This window comes from Tenrec ecaudatus, chromosome 12 (genome assembly GCF_050624435.1).
Source record: "Tenrec ecaudatus isolate mTenEca1 chromosome 12, mTenEca1.hap1, whole genome shotgun sequence".
In the NCBI taxonomy this organism is placed as follows: Eukaryota; Metazoa; Chordata; class Mammalia; order Afrosoricida; family Tenrecidae; genus Tenrec; species Tenrec ecaudatus.
Window position 1 is genome coordinate 88,888,911 of NC_134541.1, and position 21,443 is coordinate 88,910,353.

General features: G+C 41.4%; 1 protein-coding gene and 1 pseudogene across 1 annotated transcript in view; both read left to right on the forward strand.

Moving 5' to 3' along the window:
- The window catches only part of TLL1 (tolloid like 1), a 285,131-nt gene that overhangs the window by 66,810 nt on the left and 196,878 nt on the right, over positions 1-21,443 (forward strand). The gene's annotated exons all lie outside the window — the stretch shown is intronic.
- On the forward strand, positions 16,630-17,876 carry LOC142422239 (transforming acidic coiled-coil-containing protein 3 pseudogene; annotated as a pseudogene).

Here is a 21,443-nt window from a genome sequence, read left to right on the forward strand (position 1 = left end):
CTTATGCTGTTAGCTAAAACCTCCAGCATGATATTAAATAGGATTGGGGACAAGGGGCATCCTTGTCTGGTCCCCTTTTTCAGTGGGATTGTGTTAGTCTTTTCTCCATTGACTACCACTTTGGCTGTTGGTTTTTCGTATATAGCTTGTATTGTCTTGAGTAACTTTCCTTCGATTCCTATCTTCAGTAGTGTCTTAAACAGGAATTGGTGTTGGATGTGGTCGAATGCTTTTTCTGCATCTATTGATATAATTATGTGATTCTTATACTTTTTCATGTCAATGTGACGAATAATACTAATGGTCTTTCGTATGTTGAACCATCCCTGCATCCATGGTATGAATCCCACTTGGTCATGGTGAATTCTTTGTTTTATATACTTGTGTATTCTGTTGGCTAGTATTTTGTTAAGGATTTTTGCATCAATGTTCATTAGGGATATTGGTCTGTAGTTCTTATTCTTGTGGGATCCTTTCCCGGTTTGGGTATCAGAGTTATACTAGCTTCATAGAAGGAGTTTGCAATCTTTTTCTATGTTCTGGAAAAGTTTGTGTAGGATTGGTGTTAGTTCTTCCCTAAATGCTTGGTAGAATTCTCCAGTGTAGCCATCTGGTCCACGGGATTTTTTGTTGGTAATCCCTTGATAACCTTTTCTATTTCTTCTATTGCTGTGGGTCTGTTGAGATTCTTGATGTCCACTGAGGATAGTCTAGCGAGGGATTGTTTTTCCAGGAATTTGTCCATGTCTTCCAAATTGTTGAATTCATTGGAGTACTATCCTTCATAGTACTGTGTAACTATCCTTTTCATTTCATTAGGATCTGTTGTAATGGCCCCTCGTTCATCCCTTATTCTTGCTATTGAGATTTGTTCCCTCCTTTCTTTGGTTAGGTTTGCCAGTGGTCTATCGATCCTGTTTATCCTTTCAAAAAACCAACTTTTAGCGATATTAATTTTTTCCATAGTTTTCTTATTTTCCCTCTCCTGGATCTCAACCCTGATTTTTATAATTTCTTTTCTTTTGCTAATTGTAGGATTGTCCTGCTGACTCTGCTCTAGTTTTTGTAAATTTTGTGTCAGCGTATCCATCATGAGTCTCTCTTCCTTTCTCAGGTGTGCATGTATTGCTATGAAACTTCCTCTGATGACTGCCTTTGCTGCGTCCCATAAGTTTTGGTACGTTGTGTGCTCATTTTCAATGGTTTCTAGAAATTTCCTGATTTCATCTCTGTTCTGCTCCAGTACGCACTCCTTTTGCACTAGAGAGTTATTCACCCTCCAATTATTTGCTCTTATTTTCTTTGTCTTCTTTTTGTTGATTTCCAGTCTTATGGCACAGTGGTCAGAGAGAGAAGTCTGTATTATTTCAATGTGCTTAAATTTATGTAGCTTTGCCTTATGCCCCAGCATGTGGTCTATCTTCAAATATGTGCCATGGGGACTTGAAAAAAATGTGAAATTTTTTATATTTGGATGAAAAGCTCTGTAAATATCTATCAGGTCAAATTGTCTAATTGTGGAGTTTCGCTCTCTAGTCTCCTTGTTGAGTTTCTTTCCCTGTGATCTATCTTTCTCAGTGAGTGGTGTGTTGAAGTCACCCACTATAATTGTCGAGTCTGTGATTTCTTTCTTAATCTTTTGGAGTGTTTGGTTGATATATTGAGCTGGTCTCTCATTCGGGGAATATATGTTTACAATGCTTAGTGGTTCATTGTCTACAATTCCCTTGAGCATTATATAGTGTCCCTCCTCATCTCTTTTTATGGTTTGCACTGTGAGGTCAATTTTATCCGAGATTAGGATTACAACCCTGCTTTTTTTGTATTGCTGTTTTCTTGGAAGGGCCTTCTCAAGCCTTTGATTCTCCACCTATTTTTGTCTGTAGCCTTGAGAGTTACCTCCTGTAGGAAGCAGATTGATGGGTTTTGTTTTCTAAGAACTTCTGCTAGTCTCAGCCTTTTAATGCCTGAGCTCAGGCCATTGATATTCAGGGTTATTATCTCCATCTGCGGACTCTATGATGTCATTTTATACCTTTTGTGTTGGGTGTTTTCCTACTTTCCTTTCTCATTAGTGTGTGTTTTATGTGTGTATCATTCTTGACTCCTTTCCATCCTTAAGCCATTGCTATCTTGGGGTCTGTTTTCTCTTTGTTTTAAAAAACCCAGCTGCTTTTTCATATAATAAAAAGTTCTAGCTCAAGCTACTGGCTATTTCTATTTAATTTCACAGTTTTAATATGTGAATTTGATGTTATGTTACATTTTTAAAAACTAAAACACAATTGTGCTCATGGAAGTTCAATTTTGGAAATTAAATTTTAAAAATAGGCAATAGAGATGATAACTCAAGACATGTTGTCCCCTCACTGACACATACTACTACAGAGGATAATGCTGCGGATACACGGCGGGGAGTTAGTCTGGTCTGAACTCCACAAAGTGGGGTGAACCAGAAAGGAACATGACAGATCAGCAGTGGGAACAAAGCCAAGCCAAAAGTCCCCAGAAGAACCCTCCAAATAGACTTCAGGCTTGGAGGGGCAGCTCCTGGAATTCCCTAAGGACCAGTGGGGAGATAGTCATAAAAGTCAGTGGACAGACCTATAATTATGTGGGTTTTTTTTTCTTTTCTAATCTTTTGGGGTTTTTTTGTTTGTTTGTTCTCTGTTATTGTTGATTTGCCTACTTATATAAGATAGCCATGGGAAGCATGCTTGAGGAGAAAGCAACAGGACCATCAGTCCTGGAGGGACTTGGAGAAGGCAGGTAAGGGAGCAGTGAGAAAATAACACCATAGGCAGGGGAACAACTAGGGAATTAAAATAAGCAACAAGGAGGATGTAAGGGATGCTGGGAATGCTGTAACAGCAGCAATCTAGCAAAAAGGAACTACTAAGAGGCCTAAGTAGGGTGAGCGTGATGGTGAGGCAGGAGGAAGGTAAAAGGAAACAGAGGAATGACCTAGGAAGCAAAGCCACTGATGTACACATATGTAAATACATTAATTCATAAAAGTAGAGAAATTGGCCCAGGTAAATATATTTATATGGCAATATATTAAGGTAGAGGATGGACTTCTGGCCTCTGCTCAAGTCCTCCCTCAGTCCTAATAATTCGGTATTCTGTGATGCTCATCCTCCAAGCACAAGCGCTGAAGACAAAATGGGTGAACAAGCAAATGTGGTAAAGAAAGCAGATAGTGTCCTGCCATCAAAATACATAGTGTCTGGTGTCTTAAAGGCTTGAAGTTAAACAAGCGGCCATCTAGCAGAGAAGCAACAGCCCAGATGGAAGAAGCACATTAGCCTCTTTGATCATAAGGTGTAGAGGGGATCAGGTAACAGATATCAGAAGGCAACAAACAAACAAAAAAACATATTGTTGAGAACAGAGGGGGATTGGAGCAGAGACCAAAAACCCATCTGTAGACAATGGGACATCCTCTCACAGAAGGGTCCAAAGGAAGGGATGAGTCAACCAGGGTGCAGTATAGCACCGATGAAACACACAATATCCCTTTGGTTCCTGAGGCTTCTTCAACCCCCACTATCATGACCCCAGTGCTGCCTTCTACTGTGGGCTAGACCAGAGCATGTGCACAGGTACTGCTAAGAGATAAGAGCTCACAACACATGGAATCCAGGGACAGAAATGGGAGTAGTGACATCAGAAGGTTAGGGGGAAGGTAGGGAGTGGAGGGGAGGAAGGAGGGAACTGATGGTAATGATTCGCACATTCCCACCCCCCCCACCCCCCCGACCACCACCACCACTGGGGGACAAACAACAGAAACTTTGGGTGAAGGGACACAGAGGTTGGCGTAAGATATGAAAATTAACAATAATTTATAATTTATCAAGGAGCCATGAGGGTGGGGGTGTGGGAAAGGGCGGGAAAAAAGATGAGCTAATACCAAGGGTTCAATAGAAAGTAAATGTCTAAAAAATAATGATGGCAACATATGTACAAATAGGCCTGATAACATTGATGTATACATTGTTATAAGAACTGTAAGGGAGTCCAATAAAATGATCTTTTAATAAAAAAATCAGCAATAGTAAAATAGAGAAGTATGCAAAATTTAAATGATATGTTTGCATTCTCAGAAAGAAGACATGGTTTTTTTGAGATTGACAACTGGCTCTCAAGATCTGTATAGCTGAATGCATAAATTCAGTCAACTGTTGATTAAAAAAATAAAGATAAAAAGAAAATTATGTGTTTAAAGCAATTCCCCAAATTCTAAGGGGAACACAAAACATTATTTAAATAGCATTTACTTTGTAATCGGTATCACATATAATTTATAGATTATGAAATTACATAGGTTCCCAAACTTATTTGAACTACCACTCACTTTTCAGGAAAAAAGAAAAAGAACTCAGTGCCTCTGTAGTAATTACATACTTTTGTACGAAAGTCCATAATCCAGGATCAAGTGTAGGTATCTACTTTTGCAGTCCCCCCTCACACATTCCAGTGCCCTCCAAGGGGCAGGATTGCCTACCTTGGGAAACACTGGTTTAAAGTATACAATAGAATATGCATGGGTTATATTTTAATACTATGCAAATTTGAGCCAAGTGCTTGATCTTCTGCAGAATTAAATATTCACAGGGTCCCTGGAACCAATCCCTAACAAATATCGATGGGATATTGTGTGATAAAACTTATAAAGCATTATATTGGCTTGCTTTTAATTATTTTAAGGTGCATTTTTCAGAGATAATGAATTTAGGATTCTTATATTGGATAAGAAGGAAGCAGGTTTGAAGTAAAACGGAAGTAAAATGATTAAGATAGTCTCCAGAACTTGTTAAATGTTTTTACTTTTCTAAACATGTTAGCTATTTTTCCTTTTATACCAGTCACACACCAAGTAACAGCAGCTCTGTTTTTAATAAAAAGGATTAATAAATATATGTCAATTACATATTTAGGTTGTAGCTTCTGGCGCAATATAAAAGCTTTTGTTTGAAGCCAGTGTGCCATACATGCTAACTTATTGGTACTTTACTTGAAGTGCCTAGGAGAGTCACCTCTGGGATTGTTTCCCTAAGGAGACTTGCCCCAGGAATATTGGCAATGTCTGCAGACATTCCTGAACAGGAGGCAGGCTAGAGATCAGCGGCCTGCGAAACATTCCAGAATGCACAGCACAGTCCACTACAAAAAAGGGCTATTGTCTCAAGATATTAATGATGCCAAAGTTGAGAAACCATAACCTAAAGATATTGAATTTGACTTATTTCTGCTATTTTCTCCTTTTCTTTTTATGTTATTTTTTTTCTTTCTTATTTAAGCCAGTCCCCTTCAAGTGGACCACCCTACTCTTGGCCACCCCATGAATATCAGAGTAGAAATTTTCATGTTGGATATTTTGGAATTAAATCGCTGGGCCTTCCTTTTGAGGTACTGGTGGGTGGAATTAAATACCTGTGTATAACTTGCAGTAGAGATATGCAAAGCAGCATTGATTGTCTTTTGCTAGCTCTAATATCTTCTAAGTCATTTCCTGAGTTGTGCAATGTGCAGAGGACACAGGAGTTGGGAGACTTACATGATATCTCTCTGACCATGGGCATGCCATGTAAACACGTTCAGTTCTTTTTCATTAAACAATCAGACACAAGTGAGATCTAAACTTTCTTTCAGCTCCCCAAATTAAAATTGTTTAGCTAAACCATCCACTCAGCCTGGCCTGAGCACCTACTCTGTGTCAAACAATGGCTAGATGCTAGTAAAATGATTTCTGAATGTCTACGATTTATTGTTGAGACAAACATGTAAACAGACATTACCATAAACTGTCGGAAGTGCTTGGGTATGAGTATGGGGAAAGTCCTGTGACATAGTAGGGGAGCAGGGTAGGGAGGCACGTCCTCTGGGAGGATGGAAATATGACCTGGCTGATGAAGGGCAACAGAGATTTTCATAAGCTCAGAGTTGTGGAAAGCCCTTGTGTAACCATAATTTTGAAAAGTTTGGTACAGCTGGGATGTGAAGATCACTAGTAAGACTATTATTTCGTAACTGCCTTAAAATATCAAATATTTCTAAAAGAATCTTAAAAGAAGAAAGCAAAGCAAACCCACCAATTAGAACACAGTGAGCATCTAGGACAAAGCACGCTGCTCCTTGGGATGTCATTTTATGGAAGCAAACGACTCATATTTCGGACGGATTCTCAGAAAGCTAATGCTATATCACTCAAACAAAACAAAATAACAAACAAAACAAAAAGCTCAATGCCCTCCGGTCAACTCTGACTCATAGTGACCCTTTAGGACAGAGGAGACCTGTCCCTGTGAATTTCCGAGACTGTACATCTTTATGAGTATAACGCTTCAGCTTTCTCCTGAGGAGCGGCTGGTGTTTTTGAACCGCTGACCTTGCAGTTAGCAGCCCAACACATAGGAATGTTAACCCATTCACTACTACCTAGCCGATTCTGACTTATAGGGACTCCATAGATTTCCTGAGGCTGTGAAAGTTTATGAGAGCAGATAGCCTCTCTCCCAGAGTGCCTTGTGGGTTTGAACTGCGAATCTGTGAGCCTGTGGTTAGTAGCTAACCCATAGTACTGCTAGAGCTCTAGGAAAAGAGTAGTAGAGCTATGAAAAACAAGTAACAAGTGGTGAACATATTGTCACCTAAAACTTGGTGGTTCACATTAACTTTCATATATTGTCAGAGTATAAGTCACAAAAATGCACGGGCTTCATTACAATCTGGGGATTCCCTCAGCCTCCTGTGTCTATTTTTCTTGTCTTAACTTGCGCCTTCTATGATGCTTCATTGTTAATGTTGTGGCTTGTGGTGCAAAGAAGTCAGGTACAACACGCCCAATTTTAAAAAGGGGGAGCTGATTTCCCCCATCAAGTTCCCTTGAAGTAACTTTGAATTTTGATAAAGCCTTGAGGCAGTGGATTTGGGTAATTGAGACTGCTGATTTAATTTACAAAGTCGGGTGAGTCAAGTAGAGCACCATTCCACTTAGCACTTCTAAAATAAGCAGAGAACTTGGTGGCAGCCGTAGTGTGCCCAGGATTTCAGCACAAGCTGTGTCAGCTTTGACTTGATGTGACCAATCGCTACTCAGCATTCCTGAAAGGTTCTCAGCTTGGCCGGAGCTACAATCACATTTAATTTTCTCTTTCAGCTGTGAGTCAGATGCTTCCCTGAGATGTCATAAAAACAAATGATATTATTTTGAGGAAAATTTTCCTTTCTGTGTCTATAAAGAAGTAGATTGATTTTGCATGTGTTTTCATTCAACATGTGTGACTTTTCTCAGGAGAGGAGGGATTTTAAGGAGAATAACTCCTTCTGTTGTTTTCCTTTGAAAATATCCAGATATAAAAAGAAGTTATATGGCAGAGAACACAGGGAGTTGCTAAGACTTTTCAGAAATCTGTCTTCTGCTTTCATGTATGCAGGTTCTTTCTGTGGCACTGTATTCTTTGATATCTGAACTTTTCTTACTAGAAATACAGTTATTAGAACCGGTGTTATCGCTCAGGACTTTGGAAGTAAGGTCTGTAGAGTGTTTGAGAAGTAAAGGCTTAATAACAAATAACTGTTTTCCACCCTAGATATCAATTAGCTCCATGTTTGCATGATCAGACTGTATTTAGCAACCACTATTCCCCTTCCCCATCTGAAAATAAAACTCATGAGTAACTGTTCAGTCTGAATTTGTCACACTTTAAGCAGCCTACTAAATATTCCAGAAAATATTAGACTTGGCTGGGGTTGAATCAGTACCACTTTGCTAATTTGGCATCTAAGCAAAGTTTGAATTGAAACAAAAACAATGAAACAATCCCATTGTTGGGTTTTACTTTGACTCATAGCAACCCTTTAGGACGGAAAAGTGTGCGCATAGGGGAAACCAGGATATAAATCTCTATGACAGCCAAGACCACATTAATCATTTACACAGTCACTAGTGGGTTTGAACCACCGTTCTTTTTGTTAGCAGCCTAGTGCTTAACCACCTCATCATGGAGGGAATGCTCAGAAAATGAGGTGTGGCTGCATCCTCCTACTTTATTTCACATGCATATGAAAGCTGGGCAGATCTTAGAAGAAGTGATGCCTTTGAATCATGAGGTAAACACAGAATATTGACTATATCACGGTGTGCAAAAAGAGTAAACACATTTGTGGTATGTTTGGTTTTGCATTGGGCTGCTAACTGTAAGAGACAGGTGAGACGTCCGACTCCCGTAAATAGTCTCAGAAACCCACCATGGAAGTTCTTACCCTGTCCTATAGGTTGGCCAAGTCCGAACCTACTCCATGATTGCTTCTTAGAAGAATGCATGGGAAGATTTTGTCTCATGTTCATGGAGATGTTATCAGAAGGGACCGGTCCCTGCAGAATGAGCTCATACTTTGTAAAATGGAGGTTTAGTCAAAAAGAGGAAGAGCCCATCGTCAACAAACCCTTCAAATATGACAACATTGATAAGGATGACATCGGACCTGGTAATGCTTCATTCAATTGGATGTAGTTTCCTTTCGCAGTTAGTTAGAACAAGCTAGATGGCACCAAAAACCACTTAGTGTGAGAGTGCCAGTAAATGCTAACAAGGCAATACAACCCCCTTTGGTCTATACGGAGTAGCAGCAACAGTAGTGCAGTGAATATAATGAAGAAGAAATAGTCTTTTAAACGATTTATGAAAATGAAAATGTTTTGAATTCTTAATGACTTTATTATGCAATATACCACAAACTTATAGTTTCTTGTTGCTATTTGTCAGATTTTGTTTGTAAGTGAATATTACATACTTTAAAGCAAGAGTCCAAAAAGCTTAACGAAAACACCACCATATTCATTCATTTATACTTAGTCAATGGTTGCTCTGTGATACAATTGCAGAATGAAGCCCTTATGATGGAGATCTATATGCATAAAGACTTGATGAAACATTTATTATCTGGTTCTGTACAGGAAAAGCTTGCTCCTCTTTGTTTAAAATAAATGTATTTTTCAATAAAAATATTTATTCAATTGATATTCTCTCAGGGTCACTTTTCACCTAAGCAAATGAAATATTTTCTTCTAAAGACGTCTACATATATTCTTTTCATTTTATTGCTTCAATATGCCTTGTACTTCTTTAGGAAATGAAAATGTTGAGTAAGAAAGATGTGCTATATGAACATTTCAGAGAAGACGCATATCTAAGTCTAGTAATATAGTGATTATAATTTATGGTAGTCTTAAAGTTTTGTTTCAGTGTAACTTAGGTGGGGCTTTACATTTTAAATCATGAACTTTATAGTCCACAGTCTAAACTACTAATCAACCCTCCATCAGCTTATTCCTGCTCCTTGGCTTCCCTTCACCCTTTTGGGTGTCCTATCTATCTTCCACTTCACCCCAGGCAATACCCGTCAACCGGCTAGCCCATTGTTTATCCTCCCTCCTTTCCTTAACCCCCTTGGCAAATTCCAGAGTCTCTTCTCTCTGGTCTGAAAATATTTATCTTGTTTTGTTTTCCTTGCAATAATCGTCTCTTATAGTATTTGTCCTATTTTGATTGGCTTATTTTACTCAGGATAAAGATCTCCAGGTCCATCCATGTCATAGGGTTCTTCGTAGTTTTTAGTGTCGCATAGCGTGTACATTAAGAAGGCCATGGAGAGCCACATCTGACTTCCTCTCCCTCCCCTATTGCCACAAAGTATAGGCTAGGACATTCTTTATCTACGCGGACACCAATCGTTTCTCCCACACCACTTCACATCTGTGCTGGGTTTGATAATTCCAATTTTCTCTATATTCCTATTCCTTAGTGTCTTTATCAGGAATGAGTGTTGAATATTATTAACTGCCTTTTCTGCTTAGATTAACATGATCATATGCTTCTTACATTTTATTTTGTTTATGAGATGGATTACAATAATAGTTTTTCTAATCTTGAGCTACCCAGGCATGAATTCCACTTGACCATGATGCATTGTTTTATATATATATATATATATATATATATATATATATATATATATATATACACACACATCATTCATATATATGAATGTATATATATATGAATTTTATTGATAGGGTCTTTGCTTGGTTTTGGCAGGTTTATGTTTCATTCACAAAATGAGTTATAGACATTATAGAAAAATGTATTTTTTATATTTTGGAGTAATTAATGCCAATTCCTCCATGAATGCTTGGCAGAAGTCTCTAGTGAAGCCCTCTGACCCTGGACTTGTTTTGTTGGAAGTTTTTGAATGACCTACTCTATTTCTTTTGTTATGGGTTTGTTGAGATTTTCTACCTCATTCTGTATTAATTCAAATGGACAGTGCATTCCTAGAACCGTATCCATTTCATCTTTTCATCTAGGTTTTCAAATTTGTTGAAGTACACGATTTCATAGTAATATGTTATTATTTTTAAATGTTCATTTGGTTCTATTGTAAATGTCACCCCTTATTCTTGATATTGTTAGATCTCTCTGGAGATAGAGTTGCACCTCGGTCCTTGGCTCCGCGTGAGAAAGAATTCACGCCGAAGCCTGGCTCGTGATCCAAGTGAGTTTAATGAGAGTTAGAAGAAGTTTCAGGTTTTACGCGGCACTCATAGGATTCCTCCCGACCCTGCAGCCTGGCAGAGACTGCTCCGTGTCATGCAAAGATCTCTTTCCCCGCGACTCTGTGTTTGACCTCCTCCCAAGTTCTCTTCCAAGTTCTCTTCTCCCTCTGGGCTCCTGCCTTTTCAAGGATTCCACAGGGAGGCGTGGTGGACGAGCCCAGATCGACCCCATTGGCTGAATTGAATTCACCTGGCCCAGGTGGGCCGATCCAGGTTTAACACCCACCCATGCACACCTGCGGGAAACCTGAGCCTCTGAGCATGTGCAGTGCACCACCCTTTGTTCTCGTGCCTTGGCTCTCTGGGCATGCGTTAATGGACATCCCATCCCTGTCCAATCTGCCTAACAATATTTGCATTTTCTATTTATTTTTCTTTGATAAATTTACCGGTAGTTTGTTAATTTGCTGAAGAATTAACTTTTTGTCTTATTGATTTTTTTTATTGTTTGTTTTCCCATTTATTTCTTGTTTGACATTTAGGATTTCTTTTCTGGTGACTGAAGGTTTATTTCGGGACATTGGATTCAGGTGGTGACTTGGTTCTTTCTTCTTTTTCTTATGCATATGTTTATTTCTCCTTATCAATGTAAAGCCAGAAAAACTACATATAGCAGGGATGGAGCACTTTCTTTTTACCAAGGGCCATTTGGTAAAATCATTTGCGGGCCACATTAATCAACTCAAAATTAATCTGCTATCTTTGTTCAAATCTTTATTTAAATCACCCCTAATGTGATGGCTGCTACTGTTTCTTTTTGGTGAGGCTTGTGGTACTACCTGGCATTGATGATTCATAGGCCTTACATGGCCTCCATTCCTGCTATAGGGGTCGCTATGAGTTTGAACTGCAATGATGGTAGAAGTTTTGGGTTATGCCACCATCTGCTCAAGATTTGCTTGTGAGATTATCATCATTTTATACTGGGAAATTCTCAGATGAACATTCTTTTTCTTTCCTTTTTGCATAGAAAGTGATTGTTAGGTGCCATGATTTGGTTCTAACTCACGGTGACCCTATATCCAAAAAATTAAATACTGTCTGGTCTCACACCATCCTCACCATTGTTTTCATGTTTGAGCCAACTGTTCTAGCCACAATATCAATCCATCTTGGTGTTTCCCTTTTTGTTTCTCCATTTTACCACACGTGATACTCTATTCCAGGCACTCTCCCAAACTATGTGAGACTAAATCTCACCCTCTTTGCTTCTGGCTGTACTTTTTCTAAGACCAATTTTTTGCTCTTCTGGTAGTCCATGGTACTTTCAATATTCTTTGCCAACACCATACAAATTCACCAGTTCTTCTCTAGTCTACCTTATTTATGGTCCAGCTTTCACATGCATATGAAACAACTGAAATGACCATAGCTTGACTCAAAATCACTGTAGTTCTCAGAGTGACACCTTTGTTCCATAACATCAAAAGAGGTGTTAGGCATCCCAGATTTACCCATACAATACATTGTTTATTTCTTGACTGCTTATTCCACAAGTGTTGATTGTAGATCTCAGTAAAATGAAATCTATGGCAACTTCAAGGTTTTCAGTAGCCAGACCCTCAGAAGTGGGCAATTTATTCTTTCTTTCTACTTTTTTCTTAGTCTAGAAGCTCCACTGTTATCAGTATTTGAAATACCAGTGACATGGGTTCTAGATCACAACACATAACTCACCATTTTATGACAAACTGATAGATAAGTGTTGCAAGTTAACTGTCAAGAACATGCTTAATTATGAGAGAAAGTATTCCTCATCCCAACTTAGCACCATATTTCAAAAGCCTTATCAATATTTTAAGGTAAAATGGCAGAATAATGAGGAGGGGTGGTTTATATACTTGTAACAAGTGGAGATGCCATAATGATTTGCCATAACCACACATGAAGTCTGAAGATAGAGCTCAACCATGAGGTTAGAAATAAAGGCTGATAATGCGAAATTACGCTCACTGATGTCGAGTCAATGCAATTCACTGGGACCCTGTAGGACAGAGTAGAACTGCCCCTGGGGGCTTCTGAGATGATAACATTTTATGGGAGGAGAAAGCCTCACCTTTGTCTTGCAGAGCAGTTGGTGGTTTTGAACTGCTGACTGAGATAGTTTATTGTGCCAGCCTGGCCAAAGAACACAAGTGGGATTAATTAAAGGGCGGAGAGATAAATGGCTCGGTGAGCCTCGCCTTTCTTGTCTCTCACTCTTTAATCATCGGACCAGTGTGCAGCTGCCTTGCTTGGTCTTTTCCTCAATTTAAAGGGCACACTACCAGTGGGACGCCTATCCTGTGGACTGTGTCGTAAGTTGAGGTCCCTTTAAGACCACACGAATGAAATTTATATATCTGGAGCTGAGGGCTAACAGATGGTGACCTGGCTGACAGTTGGTGACCTGCCTTGCTGTTTGCTGCCTGTGCTGGGATAGCCTAGCTCTCTCTCTCTCTACAGAGGACTACCTGACAGCCCTCAAGATTGAAGGACTGCCAGTGTCTCACAACTCTCTCACGGGAGTGAGTCACACTGAGTCATTCGTACTGTTTTATAATATAACTGTTCATTTCTTGTATTATATATCAATCTGTTTATAACTTAACCGTTCAATTTTTGTGTTATATATCTATATCTATCTATATATATAAAATTATCAGCAACCTGGTTTTATCTCGCTAGAGAACCCTGTCTAACACACTTACCTTGTAGTTAGCAGCCCAACATGTAGCCCACTATGTCACCAGGCCTTCCATTGACTGTTTTGACATTCAAATTTTAAGGTTTCTCATCTTATTGGGAATTTGTTTGTAATATATTATTATTGAAGATATTTAGAATTACTTGTCAAATAAATGCATTTTAGCATAATTGAAAAATTAGTAATGTATTCCTTATTTCTGTGACCCTATGGGAAAAAAGCCCGTTTTGAATGTATTGATTTGTTAATCTAAATTCTCTTTTCGATAGTAAATTTTGCAGAATGACGGAATAAACAGTGATACTGTGTAGTTTGATATACAGAAAACCACTCTTACAACTTCAATGTAAATGTTAGTAAAATAGTATACCACTCTTACAACTAGTTATTGCTTCTGTTTGGACTGTTAAAGTAGCTGTAAGGGTGGAAGGCATCATGATGTTATTCTGTCCACTTTCTGCAGAAAACCCTTGTGTCTTTTCTCCCTCTAACTCGTCCAGCTGCCATCACATAGTGGATACTAGCTGTGGTGGTGCTTGCGGTGGTCACTCATTAACAATCTGCAAGTAAAGTTCTCTAAAATCATCTCCGTCTCCGTTTGCACAGGTATTCGTGAAATGAAATTCCTGTCTAATCAATCACCATCCTACTCCTCCCTGAGATGTTGCATGGTTGCATGGGAGGAGTTCTATTTTGTAATCTTACGGTTCTGGGATTGTCGGTTTCTGGTACCTACTGACATCTTCTGGGTGACGATGACTGTGGTTTTGGACCCACTACTGTTGTCTTGGATAGCTCACTGTGGAAATCTGGGGTGGAAGACCTTGTGTCCCTACTTATACAGACTCCATGTGCCCTCAATAGTTTTATACACCTAAGGCACATGTCCATTCTGTCATGGCACGGTGACCTTCAGTTCTTAACTGTAGTGCTACTCTGCTTCTGTTGTAGTAATTGAATCTCTTGGCAATCGTATCCAACACCATCAACTACCTTCTGCATCCCCTACAAGTCACGGCAATGCGGGAGACCACCAGATGTCCTGAATGTTTTCCTTGCCTCAAAGAAGCCCAGCGTATCTTGACTCTGCTTTCCTTTTTTATCTAAAGTTTGTTCTTTGGCTTTGTGTCCAGTTGCTGTTGAGTCCACTCCAACTAATGGGGAACTCCTTTGTGCAATAGGAGAACTGTCCTTCTTAGGGCTTCACTTGTTGACGTTATGGAAGTAGACTCACAGGCCTTCCTTTTGAGTTGACTCTAGGTGGACTTAGATTTCCAATCTTTTGTTTAGCAGCCTAACATGGTGTTTGTCTTATTCTGTCATGGGCATTTTATTCTAATGTGGCTGCTCAACTCTGGAGAATTCTACTTGACAGGAACATCTTCCCTTGATTTCCAGGTGCCTCTTACATTCAGCTGTTCCTTCACCCTATTTGAGCTGCTGGCCCTCCCACTACCTTCTATTTCAACACATTTATGGGGGAGCCAGTATACTTTGGACCCTGTGATTCTCCTGCTCTTTTTATCATGAGCTTCTTTTCCTTCTCGGGGAACCTCCTGAGGGGGTACTTGCCTCTTTTTTGTGGTGGCATTGCTCCTCCCTTTTCAAGTACAGTGTGCGTGCTGGGAATCACGCTGTAAATCAAAACGTGCTTTCTGTACTTTCAGATATGTGACCCAAACAGATCACATGGTCTCTCCAACCAGAAGTTAGACGATAAGACAGACCTCTTTGCTGGGGAGTAATTTTATAGAAAAGAACTTGCTGTTTATGAAGCCTACATTTAGCTTTCAGAAAACGTCTCAGTGAACTGGAAGCCATGGAAAAAAGGCTGACAAGGCAGAGACGGGCGTTGCTTTCTTCTGTACTAGGTACTTTTCTTCTGTCAAAACAAACAAACAACCCAGCAAATACTTCACTGAATTGAGACCTACAGTGACTGTCTACTCTTAGGAAGAACTACCCCTGGGTGTTTCTGAGACTGTAAATCCTTATGAGAGTAGAACATCTCAGCCTTCTCCTACAGATCATCTGGTGGTTTCACACTGCTGACCTTATGGTTAGCAACTCAACACATCATTTAATCCAAACAGATCCTGTGGCTCACTCCTTTTGTGGAATCTAGTACATTTTAACATGTTTAACAATAACCACAGAATACCATTGTAAAATAATAACTGTAATACTCTTTCTTGTTGGCTTACGTACCTGGAATCTAGTAATGAAGAGTGGAATTTATTTGTTTTGGCATGCTACTTTGAAGAATCGGTGTTTTGGAGGTTTTTGTTTTGTTAAACTGAATAATGGATTTGTGGGGGAAAGCTGCTTCAATCAAATGTTGTTGTTCATTGCCTTTGAGTCAACTTTGACTCAGTGACCCCTTGTTTGCAGCTCCATAGTGTTTCAGGCAGGTCATTAAGGTCATTTTGAGCAGTCTCTAACTGAGTCTAAGTGATCAAATGAGCCGACGCTATTTATTGGATGCCCTTACTGTTTCTTTTTTTCCCCTTTACTATTTCTAAGCATTATACGCACAGTCCTACTTTAAAAATGACAAAATTTATTAAATACTCCACTTTGCAAATAATAAAATTCAAAATTAAACTAAATCACAAAGCTAAAAGGAATTAGAGTGAAAAAGTTGTTTAAGGTCAAGTGTGGGGTACCAGCCCCCACAATCAAATGGGTCCAAGGGGTGGTTGTGTAATTGAGAGGCAAAATTAAAGAGCCATCAGACAAGATAGGGCATGCAGTTGCTCACCTCCGGGATGGCCATGATCTCAGCAGCCAGGTCTGTGCAGAGGGAGTGAATACATTTATAATCACGGCTTACATACATTTTGGGGGATGTGCAAGCCCCCCTAATTATATCATAAGAGGAAGGGGTTCTACCATAGTCATACATTCAATAGGAAGGGGAGGCACTAGGGGTACACATGTGACAAGATGGGTGCCTAATCTCTAAAGCCTCCTGTGGCTCCCGAGGAAGCCCGGGTCCTGGCCCCCTCCCAACGATCCAGCAAATGAGGAGGAGGAAATCGGGCAGGTGGCCACTGAGGCCACAAGCATGCCTGGCAAGCTCAAGTTTGACTTTTCTGCCGGCAAGAGCCGCCCCCCCCCGCCCCTGGAAGCGGGGGAAGAGGCCAGGCCTCAACCCCCCTTCCAAGAGTAGGGAGGCCCGGTGGGTTCCCCACGAGAAGGGCCAGTGCCAGGGGCCTGCTGCCGACCAGTGCCCCGTCCCTGCCTCCCCATGCGCCTACAGCCTGCACTGGGACAAGCTTGATGACCCAAACTTCAACCACGTTGGTAGCGGCTCCCAATGTGCTGCAGCTGGGCCTCAAGTCAGCATGTGCTAGGAGATTGTAAATCTCCTGATATCCAGCTCCCCCACGTGGCTCCCAGAAGGGCCAGTGAGGTGGGAGGGACCTTTTTTACTGAGAGATCTGTCCCTGTGAGCAGCCCTGGCTGCAAGCCTGTGATCACGCCCGTTGAGCAGGCGGCCAGGGAACCAGAGGCCATACCCACTGAACATGAGGCCACGCTTGTTGAGCCCAAGACCACACCTGCTGAGCCAGTGACCTTGCTGGCTGAGCAAAAGGCCACGCCTGCCCTGGACCTCAACAAGGAGGACTGCAGTGACCCTGCTGATGTCCTAGGCACAGGGGCCGACGTGGACTACCTGGAGCAGTTTGTAATGTCCTTGTTTAATGAGTCCACCTTGAGGAAGCACTCTCTATATCTGAAGTTTGACCCACTCCTGAAGGACATCCTCAGCAGACTGCTTCCCGTAGCCACGGAGATCACCAGCATCCAGGTCAGTCACCCCAGCTTCAGGAAGTGTGCCAGGAGCCAAGCTGGTGGACATTGATTTCCTGGACGTCCCAGTGCCCAGCCCTCCCCCAAGGGTGCTGGGGCCCGGGGGCCCGTCCTTGCCCATGGGCAATATCATGGACGTGCACAGTACAGCCAGAAGAACCTGGACCCCATGGTGCATGCCCTTCAGGTGGAGAACTTGGAGCTGAAGAGCAGGTTTGAGCAACTTCAGGCCAAGAACCAGGAGATGAGGACGATCTTGGATGAGTTTGAAGAACCTTCCTGCCAGGTGACAGAGGAGGCCAGAAAGAGAAGGAACTTGCCTAGGCCAGGATGCAGAGGGTCCTGAAGGAGAGGGACCAGCTGACTGCAGACCTGGACTCCATGGAGAAATCCTTCTCCGACCTCTTCAGGTGGCTGGAGAAGCAGAAGGAGGTCATTGAAGGCTGCCACAAGAACAAGGAGTTGCTGAAGCAGTGTGTCCAGGGGAGTCCATCCTGAGGGTGGACAAGGAGTGCCAGCGGTACCAGGCACTCAAGGCCCATGCCGAGGAGAAGCTCAGCCGGGCAAACGAGGAGATTGCCCAGGTGCACAGCAGGGCCCAGGCGGAGGCGCTGGCCTTCCAGGCGAGCCTGTGGAAGGAGCCAGATGCGTGCCCACTCGCTGGAGAAGACCATTGAGCAGAAGACTAAAGAGAATGACGAGCTCACCAGGATCTGTGATGACTTCATCTCCAAGATGGAGAAGATCTGACCTCCTTTCCCTCCTTGACTCCAAACCTAACCTTGACTCTCCTTGAGTAGCTTGACCTTGTCTGTGGGCTCTCCTTCAGGGGAATAATCCATGGAGTGGACCCCACCTGGGTTGGGACAGACAATAAGGTCTATTGCTCTAGATGGCTGATAATCCTCAGGGAGATGACTTATAAGAAGTTGACCTCCAGGTGTATAGTCAGTGGTCAGGTGTTAGCAAGCAGCATCTTAAATTTGGCATAGAAGACGGGAGACAGCCTAGGGACAAGCCTCTCTGTATCAACATGGCTTCTAATGAAAGTATGCTTCTCTAACTAAATCATGTTAGAATGCCTCTGTGACAGAAAACTCTTGTGATAAACACTGTTTTATACGTTGTTAGCTTTGAAGCGCACAATAGTAGTTTTTGTGGAAGAGAAAGTATTACTTTTCTGGCACGAATCTTTTGCTCTAGCATTGTACACATTACATCTAGAACTAAGCTGATGTACATAATCTGTTCAATATTTTCTTTACAAAGTAAAACTCATATGTAGGAAACCAGAAGAATACATGTATAGCTTAGTGAATTATAAGGTGACCATCCTCTGACCATGATCCAAGTCAATAAATACAACTTCATCTTCTAGAAAAACTGTTAGTGCCAAATGATATCATAGGCCCCTCGTCCTTCCACTGTAACAACACCCATGACATAGAATATAGGCAGTCGTTGGGTAACAAAAACGATGGTTTAACTGTCTTCAAGAACGTGTAGATACATTGGACCAGGAGCATAATGGGTCTTACTTAGGCTTACTCTAGGTGCCAGGATTCCTGATGGCATAGTTGGGCTAACCCCAAATCAGCAGTTCAAACACACCAGCCACTGTGAGGGAGAAAATGGAGTCATTCTGCACCCATAAGTATTTCACAGCCTTGGAAATCTGCCCTGTAGCGTCTCCATGAATCACAATGAACTCCATGACTCACTGCTGTTGAATCCATGTGGCTCATAAAGATCCTATCGGACAGGGTGGAGCGGCCCCTGTGATTTGTCAAGAACGTGACTCTTTAGGGGAGTCAAAAACCTACCTTTCTCCCTAGGGGTGGCTGTTGGTTTTGAACTGCTGACTTGGTAGTTAGCCACCCATTGCATAACCCACTACAGCAGGGTGTCAAACTGGCAGCCCAAGGGTCCCTGAGATAATTTTTTGTGGCCTACGCGATGGTCTGAAATAAAATGAAAATAGAAAAAGTTGTTATGAAGAAACTAGCACTTAGGGGAGATCACAGCAATACCGTACACACAATTCCCTCGTTAACTACTGAAGAAGAGTATGCACGTGGCCCAGTGCATTTCCTGGGGCCTGTGGACGTGTATCAACGCACTGACTCAGTTCCGGCGATATTTGGAAGCGATGTGTCTGACATTCTCAGTGTCACGTAACATAAACAGATCCCAATAGTGGGAAGGTTAAAAAGAGCGCTCTGGGATGTGCTGTTATGAATCATGCCTACCGGCAGCGCTCGTTAATATTTTTAGAGGGAAGCCATTCCCATTGTGCATCACGTTTGTCCGCTGTCCAACATTTTGTGTTTTTTATTAGTTACTTTGTTATATTTTCTGCTCACAACGTAAGAGGTAAGTGAAAACTAGTAGGAGGAAAGTGCTGACAAGTTTGGGGTAAAAAAAGAATAATTTTAGTTTTATAAATATATTACATAAAATAAATGTTTAAATAAAAGCAATTATATAGTGTTTTAATTATTCTATCCATATTCCTGAATCCTGACGTCAAAATATAAATTTCACAAAATTTGTAAATGTGATGTGGCCCGCGTGAATTTTGCCTGTTGTACCAAGTGACCCGCGTTTTCATTGAGTTTGATGCCCCTGCAGAGCATCAACCGGGCTCCTCAATTCCAGGGCAGTGAATTTCTTGTTTTTTTTGTTTTTAAAGTGTAAGAAAAAGCTGGAAGCCTTCCAATGATTTAAAAGCTGCACCTGCAGCAAGTGAAGGTGTTTGTGATGCAAAATTTGTTACAAGTAGGAGTTCCTACATGCTTTTTAAGTGAGGGCAAATTTACAGAACCTGGGAGAAGTAGATTTACCATAAATCTCTGTTCATTGTCCTGGGACTGCCTGTAAGCACTTTTTCTCTTTGATTTCCTCAGTCAAGGGTGCATTTCTAGACATATAGTTTAGTTTAGCCCCTTTGAAAACTCTGATGTCTTTTAAGACTGTTTTTAATCTGCAGGTCCCTTTTCAGACCCTTTCTTTTCCTTATAATCTACCTAACGAAGAATGTAGAGCCTTTAATCAGCAGACTTTACCATTGTTTGGGTAACACAGCGGTGGTGCAGTTCAACCTGCATTTCTGCCTTCTCAATGTGCTGCAGGCAGCATTTGGATTCACAGGTATAACCGGGCTCTGGGCTAGTTAAAGGGTTCTTGATGTGGGTTGCCTTCCATTAGGGCCTATGTAACGTCTCCTTTGTATCAAGATTTCTCTCTCTCCATCTCTACATCCCAAGGAGCCTGGTGATGTGATGTGTATGCGTTGGGCTATGATCTGCATGGCCTACATTCAAAACTACCAGCATCTCCGGGGCAGAAATGCATGACTTGTTACGCCCGTCACAGTTACAGGCTCAGAAACCTATGTGGGTGGAGTGCCAACATTAGTCAGCATTGACTCAATGGCAGCTAGTTTGGGTTTGGGATCTCCAGATCCCATCACTTGTCCTATAGTGGTGGCTCACATGTTGCTGTGATGCAGAACGTTATGTCACTGGTATTTCAAAAAACAGTCAAAGAGAACCAAACTCACTGTCTTTGAGTTGATACTGACTCATAGTGACAGGGGAGAACTGCCCCTGCGGGTTACTGGAATTTCAAATACCAGTCAAAAGACCTCAGACTCACTGCCATTGAGTTGATGTTAACTTGTAGTGACAAAGTAGAACTGCCTTATGGGTTTCTGAGGCTGTACTTGTTTTGGGAGTAGAAAGCCGTCTTTCTCCCTTGGAGGAGCTGGTGGTGTCAAACTTCGGATCTTGCAGATTGCAGCTCACCTTGTGACCATGACACCGTCAGAGTTCCTCAAATACCAGCAAGGTCACCCAAAGTGAACAGGTTTCCGCAAAGCTTCCAGAGTAGGAAAGGACTGTGCGAAGATGGAATGGTCTGACTTCTTGAGAGGACTGATGGATAGCAGCAAGCACTGCTGGACACCGCACAGCTCAGGAATTGCAGGTGAACATTGTCAGAGAAGGTCCTCCTCACAAGTACCTTCAACAACACAAAAGAAACTCTCCACCTGGACTTCTCCAGATGGAATGCACAGGACTTTAGCATGGTCTTGAGGGAATGATATTATCTTTTTACTGAATTGTCCCATGAACACTGAAGCCACTGACCATAGATACACGACACACACGAGAACATGCATTGTAGCAGCTGTTGATCCTCCATTCAGAGCCCCAAAGTGCTTCTTTTATAACACGTTTTGTTTATTACTTGGGATGATTTCATGTAGATTCTTCCCTTCTATTAATTTATTAATCAGATGTAAAATTCATACAG